Below are 17,756 nucleotides of genomic sequence, written 5' to 3' on the forward strand. Positions count from 1 at the left end.
CGAAACCTCCTCCTATAAACACATATTCATTCAATTACCATCTAAACAACATAATACTCCCAAAACCCCCCAATTCTACCCAGTTAGGGTTTTAAACAAACTCAACGAAACGGTCTAAAAATTATACAAGAATCTTACCCTTGACGCGACGAACTCAACGGCGTAAAGAACACGACGATCCGACAACCTTAGCATTTGGGATTTGATAATAACGCGAAGAATGAAACAATGTACTCTTTTCTCTCTTTGAAAGGTTTTTGGAAAGATAAAATGTGATTAAGAAAGATAACGGAACCCTTAAATACTAATCATGTGTTATTAACAAAACCAGGCTTAAATAACTCGTAAGACCAACTTACTCGATCGAGTGCCCCTTACTCGATCGAGTGTCACACGTACTCGATCGAGTACCCATCAGGCAGACTACTGTTTCGTATAAAAACATACTTACTCGACAGAGTAAGTGTAACACCCACGATGTTTAAGGACCCTTTGGACCGACCCTTTGACCATAGAAGACCCTAAGAGGGGATAGGTGAGAGGATAAGTGAAGATAAGTGTCTTACGAGAGTGGTTGCTCGACCTAGTAGAGACTACTCGGCCGAGTAGTGTGAACACTTGGTCGGGTAGGGCTTACTCGGCCGAGTATGAAAGTACTCGACCGAGTATAGCTATTGTTGACGCGTTATTATAAAACGCAAGTTCGTAAATCTTATTTCATTTCTACGGTTCCATTTCACTCTAACCCTAATTTATCTCTCCCTCTCACCTATCACCCACCTCTCCCTACACTCTTATATAGCCTAGACTTCAACAATGGAAGGGGACGGGTTTACATATGAAGGATGCGTGCGAGGATGTCGTCGTTGTCACCATCAGTCCGCGTCACTAGGGTGCGTCTCGGAGTCTTGCTTGGCTATTTGTGGACGCATTCTCTTGGTTGGCGATAAGGTAGGGTTTCCCTACTCGGTTTACTGTTAGTTGATTTAAGATTGTATTGTGATTATTGTAATTGATATTGTGATTATCTGTGGATCTTGGAATTGGTGTTGGGTGTTGGAGTTGTGATAGTTGTTGATGATGTTCGCGAGGTGCGTCCTCGGCTGAGTGGAGTCACTTGCGGGAGTGGCTTCACGCCCTAGTTTCGCCCTCTGTGGAACCCGCCACAGGAGGGGTTGTGCATATTAATGGACAGGGTTATCACTCGTTGATGAGCGAGGCTAAGGTGGGAATTGGCTGCGGTTCCCCACTGGCGGCGAGGATTACTTGTTGTGATGGGTAATCTGGCAGGGCTACACACTTCAGTGTGTAGTCGGTCATTGTGTGAGAATGGGAGACTGGAGGGGATGTTGATCAGTTGTTTGTTTTCTCTTGTACATGTCTTACTTTGGTTAATTAGTAACTGACCCCATGTTGTGTTTTCAAAACTGTGGTGATCTAATCGGGAATGGTGAGCAGTTGGTTTAGCAGGTACAGTTGGTCTGTTGCAGATGGGCTTAGAGGGGAATCGAGTCACCACGCTACTTGAGTAGAAGTCCTGACGCATGAGCTTAATAGTTGTCGTAGCTAGCACCTTTTATCTCGTTACGTTGTCTTGAGTTGTAGAGACTTAAAAGTATTATAATTTAAATGTTCTTTTATTGTTGATTTGATATACTACCTCGGGTGACCGAGATGGTAACGCCTTCTTACACTGGGATGGCCCTTGGTAAGGCATCTTGGCGTGTGGGGGTGTTACAAAGTGGTATCAGAGCGACAATTTTGGAACCTGAACCAATGAACCGAATGAACATAGGGTGTCAAATTAAAATGAACCTGGTGTATGTGTGTTGGGAGCTCCTTTATGTCGGTTTTGGGTGAGAAGGCGCCATCTTTTCAAAATCCCGGCCCCAATCATGCTTATGCCAGCCACAGGGAAAGGGTAGGACTTTAAAGAAGGCTTTTGTTTGCTCAAGGACACCCAATTTGTTCAAGGCATCTTCACATATGAATTTGGTGGGTAGAATGAATTTCTTAGCATACTTGGCAAATGTATCCCTATGGGAGTTAGAAATGAAAATTAGCTCCGGATAGTTTGATAATTGAGCAATTTCCGGAGTTGTAGTCGTTGTTGCTTCCAAGGGAGGATTTTGTTGTTGTTGAACTTCCAAGCTTGCACTAGCAACCACCATATCCATTGAGGCTTTCTTTGCTTGAAGGCATTGTTGCCTTTTTGAGAGTGCTTTTGCCTTGAGTGCCTTTGTTGATCCTTTTGTTCTTGCCATTGATGATTATACCAAGAAAATATTGAAAATCTTCAATTTCCTATTATACCCAAATCAATTTTAAGATGAAAGGATTTGCCTTTGTAATTCAAAAATTGACTCAAAGGTTGAAGATTTTGGTGTTTGGATTGATTATTGTTGGAAAAGGAGTGATTAATTATTGTTGTAAGGAAGTTTGGATTTGATTTTGTTGAATTTGGTTGAGGAAATCTTGTTTTGGTGATGGAGAGGATGAGGGTTTTGGGGTTTTGGGGTTTGTGGTAGTGTTTTGAATGTATGAATGAAGGAATGAATGTGGGAGGGGTATTTAAAAACACCCGAAAATTTCGAACTGAAGGGGGAAGACGAACGTTTTTCCTTTGGGACACTCGGATTCTGCCTAATCTGGGTTCAGGAATTCTCGCCTAATGACGAGCGTCTTTCAGATGGGACGCTCGGATTCTTCAGTTGCAGGACGAGCGGATTCCAATAAAGACGGGCGGATTCTGTTACATCGAGTTTTCTTATTTTGCATTGGCAAAAAGACGGGTGTCTTTCTGCAAAGACGAGCGGATTCTTCCAGACTAGCGTCTTCTCTGCTGGGACGCTCGGATTCTTCAACAGTCCCAAATTTTCAATTTTTCAGTTCAATTGGACGGACGGATTCTGCAACAGACGCCCGGATTCCCTAAACACGAGCGGATTCTCCTTAAGGACACTCGGATTCCTCCTAGTCTACCCGGATTCAGTTCCATCCGTGCACTTGCATATCCCGTGTCATTTTCATTTTTCAAATCCCGTGTTCTTCATTGTAGAGGCACTACTAAGGCATGAATAGCCTAGGCAATTGCTATCCCCACACTAAGCTAAAGCACTACACATTAATAAAATCATTAGCCCCTCCCTCACTTCTCTCAAAAATGATAAATATTTTGATCAAAGCATAAAAAATCCAAAAAATGACAAAAATGCAATGTAAGAATTAAAATGCGAGTTAGGGAGTTAGAAATATTTACAAATGGTGGTTTGGAGAGGACTCCACCAAACTCTCTTCCTTAGTGAGATGTCATGGGGGCATCTCCAAGGTGTTGTTGATGTTGCTCAACACCTTGAAGAAGTAGTCAAAAGCTTGTTCAATATCATGATAAAGATCTTCAATAGATCTTTGCCCTTGTTGTCCTTCATGTTGGTCTTTATCGATAGCATTACCAATGTAGGGATTTAAAATCCCTTCAAACTCATCGTCCCAAAGACCACAAACTTCATCTACTTGGTCACTAAAGATCTCTTGAGTTGATAGAGACAACTCTCCCACTTTCTTGTCTTGGCCAATGAGGCCATCCTCTTCATTGCTTGACTTTGGTTAGCTTTTCAAGCTCTCTTTGTTACAATTCACTTGCTCTTTGAATGGAGCATCATCAACTTTCTTCTTCCATTGGAATTCCGACTTCTTCCTATCATCCTTCCGGCTATAATGATCAACCATAAAACGTGGTTCATGCAAACGGGGAGCTCTCATGGTCTTGTCAAGATTGAAAGTTATGCTCTCATCTCCCACTTCTAGAGTGAGCTCTCCATGCTTCACATCAATCACCGCACCCGCGGTATGCAAGAAAAGTCTACCTAGAATGATCGGAATGTTGGAGTCTTCTTCCATGTCAACAATGACAAAGTCCACTGGGATGAAAAATTTCCCAACTCTTACGGGAACATCTTCCCATATCCCTAATGGTGTCTTTGTTGATCTATCGGCCATTTGGAGTGTGATATTGGTGCATTTAAGCTCTCCCATCCCTAACCTTTTACTCACCGAGTACGGCATAACACTCACACTAGCCCCTAGATCACACAAGGCTTTGTTGATCGTGGTGTCGCCAATGGTACACGGTATTGAGAAGCTTCCCGGATCTTTAAGTTTTGGAGGTGAACTCCCTTGAAGTATTCCACTACTCACCTTAGTGAAGGCGATAGTCTCAAGCTTCCGGATCGACTTCTTCTTCGTAAGGACGTCTTTCATGTATTTTGCATAGGCCGGCATGTGATTAATTAATTCCGTGAAAAGAATCGAGACTTCCAAATTCTTCACAATCTCCATAAATTTTCCAAGTTGGTCATCAAATTTGGGCTTGGCTTGACGACTTGGAAAAGGAAGTCTAATCACAATGGGCTCCTTCTCCTTGGCCTTGTCTTCATTTTTCCTTGAAACTTCTTCTTTTGATGGTTCTCCATCCTTGGAGTTTTGCACAATTTCTTCTTTGTCACTAGCTTCCACAACTTCATCCTCAACTTGGTTCTTTGGTGCCTCATACCTTGTACCACTTCTCAAGTGAATGGCACTAACCGTTTCATGTCTTGGGGGATTACTTTGAGGTGGTAATTGCCCCTTTTGTCTTTGTGAGTTTGAAGATGCTAGTTGAGTCAATTGGGTTTCAAACATTTTGGTGTGGGCTAGGATGTTGGTGATGGTGATTTCCTTTGCTTGACTATCTTTTTGCATTTGAGTGAAAAACTATTGTTGATTCTTTTGCATTTGGAGGACCGCTTTTTGAACATCAAAATCTTGGTCATTTTGTTGATTGTATGGAGTTTGATTTTGGTAGCCTTGGTTTTGGTTGTAAAAGGGTCTTTGATTTTGGTTTCTCATGGGAGGTGGGGTGTATGTTGGTTGGGGTTTTGAACATTTTGGCTTTTGTATGAGAGATTTGGGTGGAATTTGGTGTTTTCATTGTAATAGTTGGAATAAGGGGTACCACTCTTGTATGCTTGAAAAGCATTCACTTGTTCATTTGTTCCCCTACATTCACTTTGGTCATGTCCCAAAGTTCCACAATTCTCACATATCCCACTTGGGATTGATGAAAATGCCGTCATGGCATTAACATGATGCTTTGGTGATTTTGAGGCTTCTTCAAGTCTAGCCATAGCTTTTTCAAACTTCAAATTGATGGTATCAATGTGAGCACTAAGTTGAGCACCCAATTGAGTAATAGAGTCCACTTCATGCTTTCCTCCTCTAGTAGCCTTACGAGGCCTACTATATTGTGAATTATGGACCGCCATTTCCTCAATTTTGTTCCAAGTTTGATTGTCGTCAACTTCAGTGAACATTCCATTTGATCCCATGTTGAGAATGTTTCTCGAGTCTTCATAAAGACCGTTCCAAAATTGTTGTACCAAGAACCACTCGCTAAGTCCATGGTGAGGACATGAGCGGCAAATTCCTTTGAATCGCTCCCAAGCTTCATACAAAGATTCTTTATCTCTTTGCTTAAAGCCCGTAATTTGAGCTCTTATCATGTTAGTCTTTTCCGGTGGATAGAACTTTTTGTAGAAAGCTAAAGCCAACTTCTTCCAAGAATCAATTCCGAGAGTAGCCTTATCAAGGCCTTTCAACCATTGTTTCGCGGTGCCAATTAGAGAAAAAGGAAATAAGACCCATCGAATTTGGTCTTGAGTTACACCGGTTTGAGATATCGCATCACAATAGTCACAAAAAGTCTCCATGTGAGAGTGAGAGTCTTCACTAGGCATCCCCCCAAATTGGCTTCTTTCGACTAATTGGATAAATGCGGATTTGGCAATGAAATTTCCGGTTAAGTGTTGTGGTGTGGGAGTACCATTGGGTAGGTTCTCCTCGGTTGGTACGGAATGGATGAAAATTTAGGCATTGTGGGTTGATTTTGTGTTGGAGTTTGTGTTGGGTTCTCCTCACCTTCTCTTGCAAAAGGGTTGATGAACTCAATAGTGCTTGGTTGAATATCTAAAACCTCTCAAAGTTCTCCTAGCAAGTCTTCTATTGGTTGTCAAAGTCCTTTCAATTTCGTGATCAAAGGGTAACAAGTTACCTTGTGATCTTCTAGACATGCAAAATATCAAACAACTCGAAAATAATTAGAACAAACCGTGAGGAGTTTTACTTCCCCAAGGCGAAGAAAGACACAACTAATAACAATATAAGAAAATCTAAATCAAGTTAACCCCGTCCCCGGCAACGGCGCCATTTTTGGTCGGACTCTCGAGGAGGTTTAGTTTTCGGTACTTGTCGTTAGGAGCACCTAGACCAAAACACAATTTATAACTTCACAAACAACTCTACAATTAGTAAAGAGGCAAGTAAAGGTCGGATCCCTAGGGACGGGAATTGAGATGAGATTTTCTATTGCAACTAGTGGTGTCTAAGGGTGTCACAAATTGGGGGTTTGAAATAGAAGATCACTAAACTAAATAGCAATGAAAGTAAACGAGCAAGATAAATTAAAAGGGATGTAAACAATTGATAAAAGGCACTAGGGTGTCAGGGGGTCATAGGGGATTCATGGGAATTGATCATACAAACATATTCTCAAATTATAAGTAAGCAATTATTGTTGTGATGGATCGAGTTGGTTTATATCTTACAATCCTAAAAAAGTTTGGGTCCCGGAGCCGAATCGATTAGATTGTACAACACCTACAAGTCGACTTAATCTTCCCTACTCAACTATATGCATGGTCTAATGAGACTCGAGTTGGTTTATGTCTTACAAGTCTCATTGAAAAGATAGGTGATGGGTAAAAAATGCAAGGATTCATAGGCTCGCATTTCATCAAACTTAACATGTGCATAAGTTGAGATCACAACAAGCAAGCAAATAAACTATGAAAATATATTAAATTAAGCATGAATCATCCCCCATGTTGGTTTCCCCTAATTACCCATTAACCCTAGCTAAGGAAACTACTCACTCATTATCATGTTGAACATGCTAGCAAGGTTGTCAATCATACTAACAAAGTAAAACATGATGAATAAATGAAAGTGATTAACAATAATTAAAAAGGGATTAAGAGAATTATACCTACTAATGATTCCAATAATAAAGCAAAGAATAATAGAAGTACTTGATGATAGATTGGAAGGTTGTCAATCTCCCAATAATAACCCAAATAATCTTCAATTACCCAAAACAAAGGATTAACAAAAGAGAGATTAAGGAAATGAAACTTGTATTAAAACTTGATTAAATGTTGATTACAAGATTAAAGAGAGATTTGATTGATATTAACTACACTAGAGATTGCTAAGAAGAACATGCTCTTCTAATTAGCCTAATGGGGTATTTATAGTGGGGATTAGTTACATAGATTAGGGTTTACTAAGGGCTTAAATGACGATTAGGTCCTTGAGGAATCGCCGGTCTCTAGGGAGACTCCGATCTCCTTTTCGCCGGTCTTAGAAAAATATGCGCATCCTTCCTTGAAGCTTGTAGAAGACGAAATAGCTGTTAGAGAATCCGGGCGTCCAGGGCACGGGACGGGCGGATTCTGGTGATTCTGGACGGGCGTCTAGATGGGGAAGACGGGCGGATTTGGGGTGTTTTTGACGGGCGTCCACAGGGGGAAGACGCTCGGATTGTGCCTTCTGGACGAGCGTCTTGTGGACAATCCGCTCGGATTGTCTTACAGCTTCATTCTTTCTTCTTTTCTTCCTTTTTCGTCATAAAATCCTTGAGGATTTCTGTTGGGAAATGTGTCCTCAACAATAGTGCGATCAAATGATTTAAATATCATTATTAAAAATCTCATTTTAATGAATACAATTGGGAAGTAATTTTGTTACTGTCAACTGGTCAACATATATCGGTAATGATTGGTGACTAGAGTTTGACACATTACTCGTCGTGTGACGGTGGTGATCGGTTGACCCCCTAGGTCATACCTAAAGGGCAATACTCTTAATTGATTATTTAATTAATCGTATAATGTTACGAGTTAATTAAATTATTTGAAAATTGACGGACGATTTTGGAAGTAAAATTTACGTATCAAATTGAAATGTGATTAAATGAGATACGGTCTGAGTAATTGAATTGTATCATTACTCGGATGAAATAATTGTTTAATGTAACAATTAAATTTGAATGAATTGTTATAAATACAAACTGTTGTGATTTATAAATTGGTAGAATTTTTGGTACAAGTAATTATGATATTACTAAGTCAATTTTTGTATGTGACGTATTTTTGATAATACGTTGATTTTTAATATGTTAAAAATACATAACAAATTTATGTCACATATGACATGTGACATATTGACAATTGACAAAAATAATATGGAATCCATATTATCAAATGGACCGAAATTACAAGAAGAGGGTTAAGCTAATTAATTGTTTAATTAGTAGCTAAACATAATGATTGTTTTGCTTTAGTAGCCATGCATGCCTATGGTGCATTGTGAAGACAAATGAGCCCATGCATTGGCTCCTTTCCACCTCCTCTTGGCCGGATTTTTAGAGAAGAAAAATCACTTGATTTTTCCTCTTATATTTTAAATATACACTATAATGTTATGGGTGTATTATTTTCATTCACTTGTTCATCCAAAAATGAGTATTCTAGAGAGATAAAAAGCTCTCTACTTCTTCCTCCATAATACCGAAATATATAAGTGTTTTATAAATATTTTGGTTCAATTTTCTACCTAGATTAATATTATACTAGCTCAAATAATATTAATTAGATTAAGAGAAAGCCTTGGGTATAAAGCTTAGGGAGAGATCTTATACTTAGATCTTGTTCATCCATAAGGAAAAGCTCAAGATCAAAAGAGAAAGGTGATCTCTTTTGTGCCCTTAAATCCGAAATCAACAATGTAAGGACATGACTTCTCTTCTATTATATTATTTGTTTGCATGCATAAAATCCGTTTTAATTTTATGACAAATTATTTTAGACATATATGAGTATGTTAGTATGTATATGAATCTACATTTCCTTCAATCGGTATCAGAGCCACGGTTGTTTGCATGCAAATTGGTTAAAAGTTTTTCCGAGTTATAAGAATAACAAATAAAACTTGTAAAATTTGTGTTATTATGATATATCACGAAATTATTACATGCATGTTAATATTTCTGGTCCTAAAATGTTTTAGGACATTTTGGTTAATTTTTCGGATTTTTATTGTTCATATTTTACAATAATGGCATTTAAATATGATTTTATGAGTAAAAATGTCATTTTTGGTCGAAAATTAGCTATACTTCGAATTTTCCATTGATTTTTGGATATGTTGTCACATATATTATTTTGAGATAACCTGTAAATTTCATAATTTTTGGACTTGTTATGCTCGAAATATGATTTTTTCATTATTAAATTCGGATTTAAGTGAAAAATAGGTTAATATGAGTTAAATTTTGAATCTGGTCATATAAAATTAATATGTTGTCACATGCAATTTTACAAGATGTGTGTAAAATAATTGGCTATAAAGAAGTCTTTTTGCATGATTTATGAATTTTTGAAGAAAAATAGCATAAATAGTGACATTATTAGTGGAAAATTAATAAAACATAATCTATGACTTAGGAAAAACGTCTAATGTTGCATTTTATTATCTTTTTCAGATCTAAAATTGAAAAATTAGTGAAAATAATTTTTCCATGTTTTTATGATTATTTTATTAAAAATCGATAAACCGCAACATTGTTTTTCCGGGGAAAATTTCGAAATTTTTAACCTAAGATTTTGAACATTATGAGTGTCATGGTAATTTTCCAGAATGTTCATGAATTTAAATTTCAAATTTTGAATTTATTTGAAGTTTTGTGATTTATTTGAAGTTTAATAGCTTATTTTTGTAATTTTGGTCCTTTTATGAACAATTTTATAAAATATGGGTTAATTATGGTCAAATTATTAGTGAAGACTATATTTGAGTCCTAAGAGGTTAGGGTAATTAACTTATGCATAAATATGAGTTTATGTATTTTTGTGATTGTAAAATGTTGAAATCACGCAAATCCGTAAAAACCGAGTAATATACGATATTGGCAATTTAAAGGCGATTTAGCATAAAATTGAGCATGTTCATACATATTATAATGCTGCATTTTCTTTATGATTGTCATAATTTTAATTTATGTAATTTTTGAATTATGTAATTTTACTTAGTATGGCCTTAGATTTTAATTGGTATTTCCCGAAATGTATGGGAATATCGATTCGGTTGTAATTTTATTGTGATCTCGTATCACCGTTTTGTAATTTAATAGATTTATTTTATTTTAGTTACAAATGTATAATAGGAAATTATGTAATTTATTATGTAATTTTATTCATTCCGGAGTTCCAAAAGACGGATTTCTTCAAGAATGGCGATACATAAAGACGGTGTTACCTCGAGATGTGTGCCACAACCGAAGTTCAAGGGACCAATGGAGTTGGTTTCCGAGTATGTAATAGTTAAATAGTTTTTCTATTTTAGGAAAGGCCATACTAGGATTTATTTATCTTTATGCTTGCATTTTATTTTATGTCACATGCATCGCTAAATCGCCATAACTAAACATGCATTGTCTTTTTATCGAGTTTATCGACCGTGTCAATTATAATTATCGTAGTTCACCGCTTTAGTTCACTTAAAACGTGATAGATAATAAATTGACATGACCTCTCGCTAAAACTATCAATTGAGACATAGCCTTACCAAATAGTAGAAACCATGAAAACCTATTTCGTGAGGGAGTGCACTCGGCCACACCGGGGTACAAACCTTGTTACGTAGGGGAAGTGGGTGATGAATGTTAATCCACCGAATTCATGTTGATGAGGGATGTATCGGCCCCACCGTGCCCAAGTTAATGTGGGTTTGGATCATGGACACATTTATTCGAAATTTGGATTGAACTCAACAAAAGTATTTGATAAGGGATGTATCGGCCCCACCGTGCCCTTGTCGATGTGTTTTGGGCTAAAGATAAATGTTAATGTAATTTTATCGACCAAGAGTTCTAAAAGTAGAATCGATTAAGGAGTTAATCCACCGAGTTATATTGATAAGGGATGTATCGGCCCCACCGTGCCCAAGTTAATATGAATTTGGATCTTGGAATCATTTATCATAGTTGGGTAAAGGTCACTATGTAAATGCTATACTTGTTTACAAGTATTAATAAAACGATAAATGTTAAGTTTTCCACTATTCCGTTTTTATATTGTTCTATTTCTTTACCACAATTCATATACGATATCATTTCGATTTTGATACAAATCTCCATTAAAACATCGTAACTAAAGACAAAATTTGAATTTTCTTCTAAAACCTCAAATGAACCATTGTTAAGGATCTCTTGTAAAGAGTATAGATTAAAAGTTGTTCATTATCAAACAGGTTTTTGATACTTGACTAACACATCTACTTACAATGGATTATTATTCATATACTGAATTGAATTAAGTACCTTGAAGCGATTTGGTAATTAGTTTTGTCAAGAATTCATAATTGACCAAAATAACGCAACCACCTCAATGAAAGTTTTATGACTAAAACGAACAAATGAAGAGTGATCTTCGTGAATTCATTTTTGCTTCTCAAAGCAAAGACTCATTGAATTAAGTGGGAGCGTTCTCTTAAACTGTTAAGATGAGGAAGAGGTTCAAGAAGTAAATGGAATTGATACAAGGTAATGTTAAAAGTAAAGTCATTGAGGAATGACGATACTAAACCTATCAATCCCGACCGATAAAGTTTCCATTGTCTTAAATGTTGGACACGAGAATGGAAACTACCCCAAATTTTTGAAGAATTATCAAGTTAGTTGTGGGACATCTAATGGGACCTTCTTCTTTAAATTGTTTATTTGATTAAACATAAAATTTTGCTAGTACTACTTCGTCAATATTAGAAACCAATGGAGGTTTTCATCATTGTACTTGATACATAGGATGATTAGAATATGACGACTAGCAACAATAATATCGAGAGATAGAGTAATTGTGTACTCAATCTAGTTTTTGGATTTAAAGTTGTACTTAATTATGACTATTAAGTGCATAAACTCTAAATAAGAATATAAACTTGTTAAGATACAAAAGAGGTTTTCACCTTTGTGACCCTTTACACCATGATTTGATGTATGGCTAGCCCATCATCAAGGAGATTATATTCTAAACCAAACTAGAATGATATATCATGAAGATGATGTAAGACTCAAATTGGTAACCCAAGATTAAACCTTAAATTTTGGAATGATGAACGCAAAGAGTTATCAAGTACTCTTGAAACCATTAGATTGTTAATGGTATATGCGTATCTTGTATTCAAAGCAAGATGTCTCGTGCCTTTTGGTTGAAAAGGAGATCGAGGTTGTAAATCATCGATCCAAAATTGGTTGATCATTTTCTTTTACCAACGATTTAAGTTGACGCTAATATGTTCACTTAATAAGGTAAATAGAGAAATCTTTGAAGAATTTCAAAGAGTTCAAGGAATCACGATTTAGTCGTGATGGGATTATCAAAGTGAAGACTTTGATATAAGCCAAAGCAAATGTGATATAGTATCACAAGTTAATCTCTCTTAGCACACATTATGGAATAATGTGTGGTTGGATAAAAATCCAAACGCTATTCGATATGGTTTGGACTTCAATCAAGTTACCTTGGGTTACTTGATTCCTTTTTGGGAATTTATCATTTTGTCTAAATTATTTTCCACTAAATCATATGAGATATGAAATGGTAATGTACCATGTTTGTAAGTTTTCAAAAGAAACAAATGCTCATTTTTCCCTTGCAATTATCACGAGTACGACGGGTTTGCGGCTCGTGAAGCTGTCTTACTAAAATACAAGTTTATTTCTAGAAGACAGAGTGGGAGAAATTATTCAAGAGCCACAAAGAATGTTATGTCGCAAGAAACTGGTCTTTCTTGGCTACATGAGACGTTTTGTGTAAGACATTGTTAAAAATGATGAATTCATGCTACTTTTAAGAAAGTAAAGAGCTTATAACTTACAAAAGAAATTGTTTGATTCAAGTTGATTACTTCTAGAAAGTAATGAACATATGACTTACATAAGAGTGTTTAAGTCGCAACTCAATAAAAGGGTTTTGCACTAATAAAGACAGTTTTTCAAGGCTTGATTGGTTGCAAAGAGTTTTGCACCAATTGAAATGCTTAAGTCTATTTGGATCTTCTTAGGGATTGTGTTTCATTATTATGAAATACATAGCGAGTGAATCTAAAACACACTTCTTCAATAGAAGGAATGTATTCAATACATGTCATGAGTTTTATAGATTCTTGCAATCCTAAGATAATGTGAAACTTAAGAAAGGATCTTAAGTAAGACATCAATGAGTTGGAATCAACATTTTTGATCATGTGATAAAACATTTCTCGATAAGTCGAGAGGTTGTGTTTATACATGGAGTTTAGTGGGAGTTACGGAATTTTTTAATTAGTCCGATATGTGGATGACATATTGATCATTGAGAATGATTTAAGACTTTTGGAGTATTATAATACATCTTGAATATCCGGATTTATGAAGATAAATCCACATGATATTGGCGTCAATAAGAAGTCTTATGTTGATAAGATTCATGACTAGTTCAATTAATTTGAACATATTTGATTGATTCCATTTGCTTCCGCTGCCGGATCAATTAAATGAGTAATGATGTATAACACTTCATGTGCTTTGAGTATGATGAATTGTTTTCAAAATCGAATTTAAGTAATCCTTGCCAAGTAAGCCATAAAGATTACCCTTAAGTGCATGCAGAAGCATTAAGGAAGTAAAGCAAAGTGTTTATGATGCAATCTTGTGTAAGGATGTTACACAAGTGACAATTGACAATTGAGGTTGCGCATGGTTTCAGACAAAACCATAATCAAAACACATTAGGATGGTTAAGATACCATTGTGGCAATGTTAATTAAGAAGTAGATTTTCTAGAATCGTTCTAGGCAATAAAGAACAATGAGAGATATTTATAACGGAAATTGAGTACACTTGCGATCATGAGATGTGCAAGAAGGATGAGTCCCGCACACTGTGAAAACAGTGGGAGCTATTCTTAGGCTAGAGGGCCTATGTCTTGATTGGATCTCGACACGTACTTAGAAAATTTTGTAATACAAATGTATACATTACAAAGGAAAACGAGTATGTAGTAAGGTTGAGTAAGGTACAAGAAGTTGATAAAACCTACTAACCAAAGCCTTCTCAAAGGCTAAACATGATGAGTCATGTCATTTCAATTGAATTGAAATGAACAACTACGTACAAGATCAAATTAGATTATAGAATATGAAATAGTAATCAAGCATTGACTATTCATATGTGATAATCACATTTGTCGTTCGAGTTTTATTTTAAAACTCTTTTATTATACTTTGTTACATCCAAACGGGTTGTGGAGACAATTGAACCCCGTTAAAGTGAACACGGATTAACATTGTATTTGCCCATAGTTACTTGTATGAGGTGACGTCTCGAAGTAACTAGAGTGTGATGCGATTGATGGCAAGTTCAAGTGCCATAGAGTCATGTGAGATGACTAGTCGATCACATAGGCAGACTGTTAGGAACATTTTGTCGGGCCTTATGACCGCTTATAGAGTTCTGGCAATTTATATAGCCTGGTCGTGGCGAGAGCTGCTATAGTATTCAAATGAGTCGATTCTTTTGACTAAAGACTATTCACCTAAGATGGCTCAGTTTCAGATTAACTTTGATTTGTGTTACTACGACCTTCGTAAATGGGGTCAAATGGGCATATTTTGGGTTATGATGGTGTGGCTAGTCGAAGGGAATGAGTGCGATAGGAATTGTCCATCCCCTTGTCAGGGTTAAAACAATATCTCGGGGCCACTCGAGGAGTAATGAATTGGAAATGCGTGGCCACGCTCGGAAGGTATCTATGATAGATAAATCCGGTCAATCGGTTATTCTCGGATCGAGGAAACCACTCTCGATATGATCACTTGCAAGTACGACTGAAAGAGACCTTGCATTGAGTGGGAGATAGTAATAGGACAAGAGAATTGGTGACGCACACTTGTCGAGGACAAGTGGGAGATTGTTGGGAAATGTGTCCTCAACAATAGTGCGATCAAATGATTTAAATATCATTATTAAAAATCTCATTTTAATGAATACAATTGGGAAGTAATTTTTTATTCTTGTCAACTGGTCAACATATATCGGTAATGATTGGCTGACTAGAGTTTGACATTACTGTCGTGTGACGGTGGTGATCAGTTGACCCCCTAGGTCATACCTAAAGGGCAATACTCTTAATTGATTATTTAATTAATCGTATAATGTTACGAGTTAATTAAATTATTTGAAAATTGACGGACGATTTTGGAAGTAAAATTTACGTATCAAATTGAAATGTGATTAAATGAGATACGGTCTGAGTAATTGAATTGTATCATTACTCGGATGAAATAATTGTTTAATGTAACAATTAAATTTGAATGAATTGTTATAAATACAAACTGTTGTGATTTATAAATTGGTAGAATTTTTGGTACAAGTAATTATGATATTACTAAGTCAATTTTTGTATGTGACGTATTTTTGATAATACGTTGATTTTTAATATGTTAAAAATACATAACAAATTTATGTCACATATGACATGTGACATATTGACAATTGACAAAAATAATATGGAATCCATATTATCAAATGGACCGAAATTACAAGAAGAGGGTTAAGCTAATTAATTGTTTAATTAGTAGCTAAACATAATGATTGTTTTGCTTTAGTAGCCATGCATGCCTATGGTGCATTGTGAAGACAAATGAGCCCATGCATTGGCTCCTTTCCACCTCCTCTTGGCCGGATTTTTAGAGAAGAAAAATCACTTGATTTTTCCTCTTATATTTTAAATATACACTATAATGTTATGGGTGTATTATTTTCATTCACTTGTTCATCCAAAAATGAGTATTCTAGAGAGATAAAAAGCTCTCTACTTCTTCCTCCATAATACCGAAATATATAAGTGTTTTATAAATATTTTGGTTCAATTTTCTACCTAGATTAATATTATACTAGCTCAAATAATATTAATTAGATTAAGAGAAAGCCTTGGGTATAAAGCTTAGGGAGAGATCTTATACTTAGATCTTGTTCATCCATAAGGAAAAGCTCAAGATCAAAAGAGAAAGGTGATCTCTTTTGTGCCCTTAAATCCGAAATCAACAATGTAAGGACATGACTTCTCTTCTATTATATTATTTGTTTGCATGCATAAAATCCGTTTTAATTTTATGACAAATTATTTTAGACATATATGAGTATGTTAGTATGTATATGAATCTACATTTCCTTCAATTTCCTCGGGGATGCAGGGAACTTTTCTCATCATTGCCCATCTACTATAATATGTACAAAGGCCTTCTAATCTTGTCTTCTCTTTGATGCTTGGTCATTGAATTCAATCAATTTAGCTCTATTTTGCCATGAAAATGCAAGGTTTACACTCCTTTCCTACCAAGGACACAAAACCTCAAAGAATATGCAAAACAAAGGACTAAAGACAATAAATGACCCAAATATGCACTAAAAAGCATGGGAACAAGGCTAATTCGGGGACTAAATATGCTCAAATTATGGTCACATCAGAATCACAACTTGTATATAAATACCAAAGTTGGGATTTATATCAATAACACAATAGATTAGATAATTCATTACCTACTGGAGTCACACGTCCAGCTTTGACATCTCCCAGATACTTCGGGCAATTACGCTTCAAATGGCCCGTACCACAACAATAGTGGCACTTATCCTCGGAAGAAGCACCCTTTTTGGGCTTGGATAAGCTATTCCCAATAGCTTTCCCTTTGCCCTTGTTGGGAGTGGGCTTCTTACCCTTGCTAGCACTCTTCTTGAATTTTCCTTTGCTCTTATTATTAACATAGACCACATCCTTGGTCGTAGTCACATTTAGACTCATGTCTCTCTCGGCTTGTACAAGCAAGTTGTGCAATTCATGGAGAGAGGTCTTCATGTTTTGCATATTGTAGTTTACCCTAAACTGAACATATGCTTTGATGTGGTTCAAGGAATGGAGCACTCGGTCAATAATGAGTTGCTCGGGAATTTCAACCCCTTCCAATTTGAGGGTCTCAACGTGCTCAATAAACTTGAGCACATGAGGGCTAACTTTTTGACCCTCTTTGATGTTGAGCTCGAAGAATGCGGAGGCCGGCTCATATTGGATGATTCTAGGAGCTTGTGAAAACATAGTCACAAGCTTAGTGTAGATCTCATAAGCGGTGCCTATCTTTATAGCACCCCTTTGGAGATTGGCTTCCATAGAGAAGATCAAGACATTCTTGATCGCGGCCGATTCCTTTAGGTAAGCCTCATCGGCCTCCCTAACAGCAGCGGATGACCTAGTAGTAGGTGTAGCGGGAGCGGCTTCGGTAAGGAAACGAAGCTTGTCGTCACCTTCCGCGGCCAAGCGGAGTTGCGCGTCCCAGTCGGCAAAGATAGTACCATTCTTTTCAAGTTTACATCGATCCATAAAGGATCGGAGCCAAGAAGCATTAGTGAGTGGTGGAGCGGTTCCACTAGTTGAAGCGGATGAAATCGGAGTTGTCATTGCAAATTAATCAAATTGACTACAAAAAGGAAATGAAGGAAATAATTAACATTTATCATTTTACTTGTAAACATATTTAACAAGGTTTAATATCATGCATTTATATAATGA

General features: G+C 36.5%; 1 non-coding gene across 1 annotated transcript; it reads left to right on the top strand.

Moving 5' to 3' along the window:
- Positions 1-5,433: 5,433 nt before the first annotated feature.
- On the top strand, positions 5,434-5,540 carry LOC141603329 (small nucleolar RNA R71). The gene has a single exon (XR_012525213.1). It is a non-coding gene; the product is annotated as a small nucleolar RNA R71 (small nucleolar RNA).
- The last annotated feature ends 12,216 nt before the right edge of the window (positions 5,541-17,756 follow it).

Source organism: Silene latifolia, chromosome 9 (genome assembly GCF_048544455.1).
Source record: "Silene latifolia isolate original U9 population chromosome 9, ASM4854445v1, whole genome shotgun sequence".
Classification (NCBI taxonomy): Eukaryota; Viridiplantae; Streptophyta; class Magnoliopsida; order Caryophyllales; family Caryophyllaceae; genus Silene; species Silene latifolia.